Here is a 6,000-nt window from a genome sequence, read left to right as displayed (position 1 = left end):
ACGTAGAGACTACCAACTGGAGAAGTTCTAAATGATCCAAGACAAAGTCTGAGACCTTGGTGGTGAACAGAATCAAGTAGTTTAAAGTTGCTTTTGCAGGTTCGGCCATATACGATTGAGCCATAATCAAGTTTAGATCGCACCAATGATCTATACAAGTGAAAGAGGGTAGTTTGATCCTCTCCCCACTTTGAATTGGAGACAACCTTTAACAAATCGAGTGCCTTCAGGCATTTAGCTTGAAGGGATTTAATATGTGAAAGGAATGTTATATGGGGAATCGAAAATTAGGCCCAAGAATTTGCCCTCCTTTGCAACTTTGATGTGAGTGACATTATAAGATAGTTCTGGGTCCTTATGAGGCTTATATTTTGTACAAAAATGTATACAATTAGTTTTTGATTTAGAAAATTTAAAGCCGTTTTCAAGACACCATTTATTTATTTTGTTTAAACATAACTGCAGTTGCCGTTCAATAGTATGCATATTTTTACCACGACAAGAAATATTGAAATCATCCACAAATAATGATCCATCAATTGAATCATTTAAAACCCTTGATAAACTATTGATCTTGAGCCTAAATAAAGTGACAGACAAAATACTGCCTTGAGGGACACCCTCATCCTGATTGTAATGATCAGACAGGGTTGACCCCACTCGGACTTGAAATTGTCTGTCTTTTAAAAACTGTGATATAAAAAGAGGCAAACGGCCTCTCAAACCAAAATCATGTAAATCCTTCAAAATGCCATGCTTCCAGGTTGTATCATAAGCTTTCTCAAGATCAAAGAAAATTTATACAGCATGTTGTTTATTTACTATAGCATTCTTAACAAAGGATTCTAAGCGTACCAAATGATCAATGGTACTACGATTTTTCCTGAAACCACATTGAATATCTGTTATAAGGTTATTGGTTTCAAGATACCAAATTAATCTATTATTCACCATACGTTCCATGGTTTTACAGACACAGCTAGTTAGAGATATTGGTCTGTAATTTGACGGATCTGTATGATCCTTGCCAGGTTTTGGTATTGGGACTACAATGGCATTACGCCATGAAGGAGGAAATCCTCCAGACGTCCATATTTGGTCAAATATATCTAAAAGTGTCATCAGACATGGTTCCGGTAAGTGTTTCAGTAGCTGGTAATGTATATTGTCATCACCCGCTGCAGTGTCATGAGCTTGCTCAAGAGCAGTATGTAGTTCATGTAATGAAAACACTTCATTATAATCTTCACCGTTATGTCATTCGAAATTAAGTTTTGTCATTTCCTGTTGTTTCTGATATCTCTGAAACTCAGGGACATAATTTGCCGATGATGAATTTTTGGAAAGAGTTTCGCCAAATTTATCTGCAATTTTAGATTTGTCAGTTATTAAATTATCGCCATCTTTAAGATGGTGAACAGCAGATTTTGAACCTTTGCCTTTAATTCTTTGAACCATGTTCCATACTCTGGACATTGGCGTACGTGAATTAATTTTGGAGACATAATTTCTCCAAGATTGTCGTTTGTTTTGTTTAAAGGTACGACGCGCCTTTGCATTGAGTATTTTAAATTTATTTTAAGTTATGGACAGTTGGATGATGGCGGAAATAACGCTCTGCCTTTTTCCTCGCTTTTCTGGCTTGTCTACAATCTGTATTAAAACATGGTTTTCGTACATGTGGAGTCGTAGAGGACTTGGGTATACACTCATCAGCTATTTCATTTAAAACGTCAGCAAAAGTTTGAATGGGATAAGTTATATCACTGAAACATTCAGGTCGCAGTTTCGATTTACATATAGTTTGATATAAAGACCAGTTAGCCTTCGAAAAGTTCCATCTTGTATACGATGGGGAATCAGATGGAGTTATTTCTGAAAGGATAGTTGGGAAGTGGTCACTTCCACAAAGGTCATTATGAACAGACCAATCAAATTCATTCAGGAGGTTAGAATCTGCAAGAGACAAATCCAGAGAAGAATAAGTGCCAGTTGCAGGATGCAGATAGGTGCTTGGATCATCATTAAATATTCACAGGTCATTATTGGAAATTAAATCTTCAATTATTTTGCCTTTAGTATTAGTGTTAGTACTGCCCCAGATTAGGTTGTGACCGTTTAGGTCACCCATAATAACACATGGCTTTGGGAGTTGATCATAGAGTGATTCAAGATCAGTCAGCTGAAGGTTCGATGAAGGCGGAATATACAGAGAGCATAAGGTAAATGCTACACCCAGAGTAAGTCGCACTGCAACAGCTTGGAGATTAGTGTTAAGTGTAACAGGGCTGTGAATAACATCCTGTCGTATAAGGATAGGAGAACCTCCAGTGGCTCTATCACCTGGAGGGGAAAAAGAATTATAGGCTTCAAACGGACGTAAGTTAAAATTATCTGTCTGTTTCAGATACGTCTCTTGCAGACAGAACGCTGATGCTGTTAAATCCTGGATTAATAGCTGTATTTCATTAAAATTTGTCCGGAGTCCTCTACAGTTCCACTGCACGATATTGGTAGATAGACCTATCTTTTAGGCGGATTAATTGGGGATCTACCCGCACCGTTTTCGAGGGCGACAAGCTATGTGCCCTAGAATGGACGTTTTCGGACACGTCCATGTCCTCAAGTGATCCGTATTTGCTGTATAACTGAATTCTATTTTCCGACCCTTTTGGGGCTCTGCCACTTTGTTTTTTGAAAGCATCAAGCTTCTGTTTATTTTTGCTTTTAGCAGTTTGCTGAGTATCAGATGACGATGGAGATTGTGAACGTGATTGAGTGAGTGACTTGTGATCTGAAGATGACTCTGCCTGCCTTTCAGATGTACAAGGAAGTGATTCCGTGGTTTGAGATGATATAGCAGGATATAAACACTGTGGACTGTAACTTTTGACCCAAGTCAAGTTTGTTTGACAGCTTGTGGATGATGTAGATACTTTAGGGCTTGATTCAGTTGGTGTTTTGGTTATTGAAGCATAACTTTCTGTAATTTCCGATCTCTTCACAAGTTTTTTGGCGTCAGAAAAACTGATGTTTTGGGTAAATTTGATTTTGTTGATCTGCATTTGTTCTTTCCAAATCGGACAATCTTTTGAGAAAGATGAATGTTCTCCTGAACAGTTGGTGCATTTTAAAGGTACTCGTACAATCTTCAGTTGTGTGTGTCTTCTCACCACAGTGAGCACACACAACGGACAATGTACAAGTATTTACACCATGCCAAAACTTCTGGCACTTAAAACAACTGAGCGGATTCGGAATATACAAGTCAACCTTGATGTTGCAGTAACCTGCCTTCAGTGATTTGGGAGCTGTCGGAGAAGAAAAGGAAAATAGATAAGTGTTGGTTTGAACAGTTTCCTTGTTTTTACGGGTTGTAAAGCGTTTGACGTACAGCACACCTTGGTCTTTCATTTCACTCTAGATATCAAGTTCCGACATGTCAGCAAACAGGCGATCGCGGTCTCTGACGATACCTTTGCTTGTATTTAATGTCTTCTGAGCAGAGATTTCTGGTGTCCCCCGCCATGATGTTGCTGGAATATTGCTAAAAGCGGCGTAAAACCAAACAGTCAGTCAGTCAGTCTGAGCAGAGACAATAACGGGAACGCTGACGAACGATTCGGTGCTCATCAGGCTGGTTGATTGATGTCGTTTAACGCATTCAACCAACAGCGCACCTGAACGTAACTTTTTAATGTTCTTAACCTCTCCGGCGATACCCTGAATACCCTTAGATATTGCGAAAGGGTTCAACTTTAACAGTGTCTTGTCAACAGTTTAAATCACTACAAAACGTGGCCAAAAGTCAATAGCTTTGGACGGTCTTAGGTCATCGTCAATAGGATCAGTTTCAAGAGGACGTTTGGTTTTCTTTGTTGGGCTTTCATAAGCCATGTTTTAGTTTTTAAATTTCATCATCAGGGCCCTTCCACCCACCATGGAGTATCACAAAGACAATGCGAACACAAGCGGGTCTCCGACTTGCAGCACCAAGGATACCCGGATGATATACTCCAGCAGAAAAATTAAAAGGTTAATTATTCCACCAGATTGGCCCATGAGCCACCGCCTTCTGGGCATACGACTCTAGGCAAAAACATGAATGTGTGCATTTGAAAATCTGAAGGTCTAAAAGTTCGTCAAGACTTAAAACATAGCATATTATAATTCTCCAAATTTTGGACAACATTACATAATGAAATGCTCAAGGCTGGCGTGACCAGCTGATTGGTTGAACCGGGCCTATTCAACCACCCGCCTAGGTGAAGTGAGGGGCGAAGTGGTGTGTTGGGCAAAGGATCAGTGTTCCTGGAACCAGTGCCCTCAACCACCAGACTCCCTTCCTCCACCGACACAGGGGCGCAACCCACGGCCAACAGGTTGGTGGACCTAATATACCCCCGGGTCCACAACGGGGGGTCGAAGAGCGCTTAGCGTTACCCAGCACCCACCACGAGGAGGTGGCTCTTCACGGGTGCCTCGACGAGGATGACTCACCATCAGTTCCAGTATATGTATTTGTGACGAATGGGGTCTCGGCTTTGTGAACATTGCTCAATTAGACCCGGTATTCATCCAGTCATCTGATAACTATTCAGCTTGAGTACTTCTTGCACTCAGCAATATTCCAGCTATATGGCGGCGGTCTGTAAATAATCGAGTCAGGACAATCTGGTGATCAACAGCATGAGCATCGATCTATGCAACTGGGATACCATGGCATTTGACAACCAAATCAGTGAGTCCGACTATGTAATCCCGTTAGTCACCTGTTACAACAAGCATGGGTTGCAGAAGATCAGTTCTAACAGGGATCTTCACGGGTATATTAGGAATAGAGATACTCAGAAGGTGCAGATAAGTAGTATACACAATGAGGGTACAGGACCAGGTCCTTATCCAAGGCTTAATTAAAAATTATGGCTTCGATAAGTCCCTAATCCCGTACCCCTATTGTGTATACTACTACTAAGGTGCATGCGAAATTTAATGAAAAATCGGTCAAATAGTTTCTGACATATTGACTTTAAAGTGAGCATGGGGTCGGTCGGGAAAAGGCAAAATGTCCAACTTTTTGTCGTAATTAAGTCTTAATTAATCTACTGAAGTCATCGAGAGTATTCCCAATGCCGTTTTGCTATAGCGTAATCATCTGCCGAGATGCATGCAAAATATCACGAAAATCGGTCAAATAGTTTAGGAAATAGTCATTTTTTAGTGAGCATGTGGTCGGTCGGGCGAAAGCTCGGTAACAATCCAACGTACTTGTTATATATTATCGAGGCGAGAGGTGTTTTTAGCCGAATGAAACGCAGGTCTCGGAAGTCATCACCTCACTACCGTCTCGGGGTTTTCTTTGAGCGAGTGCCGTGGACGAGTATAAGTGTGTGTGTGTCTCTCGGCTCGGCTATGATGATGATGCACGGCCGTCTGACTAGCGAGGCTACAGATGTCTGAAAGTGAATGAAACACATCTCTCGGCAGTTTCCTCCCCGGGCTGTCGTCTCGGTATCACCGAGCAAGCGCTGTGGGCGAGTCGCAGTGTGTGGCTCGGCTCAGCTTGTACAGCCGACTGGCTGGCTGGCTGGCTGGCAACATTATGTTGATTTCCACTAAATCATACCGCATCTCTCGGCAGTTCCCGCGGGTCGACTCGCTGCCGTCTTGGTAGCATGGAGCGATCGCTGTGGTCGAGTCACAGTGTGTATGTCTCGGCTCGACTATTTACCTACAGCTCGCTGAGATGGCTGGCTACGTTATGTTGATGTCCGTGAAACAGTTAATTGTGAATCTCCTATGATTTGTTTGGTTGTCAGAATGAAGGCTTGTCGGGCCTGTTGCTTCCCTTGTTCTATGAATTTTTTTTCTCGTGTTCGCTGATGACGTCGTTTTTACGAGACTTTGTCTGAATCTCTTGTTTCATTCTGTCATAATTTCCGATTTCTGATAGCACCAAACGAAACTCTACCTCGGAGATTTTAGAGTCAGAGCGCGGTG

This window comes from Haliotis rubra, unplaced genomic scaffold, assembly GCF_003918875.1.
Source record: "Haliotis rubra isolate DU_JTF1 unplaced genomic scaffold, ASM391887v1 Scf1094, whole genome shotgun sequence".
Classification (NCBI taxonomy): domain Eukaryota; kingdom Metazoa; phylum Mollusca; class Gastropoda; order Lepetellida; family Haliotidae; genus Haliotis; species Haliotis rubra.
The sequence above is the reverse complement of the archived record's forward strand: the minus strand, read 5'-3'. Positions refer to the sequence as shown.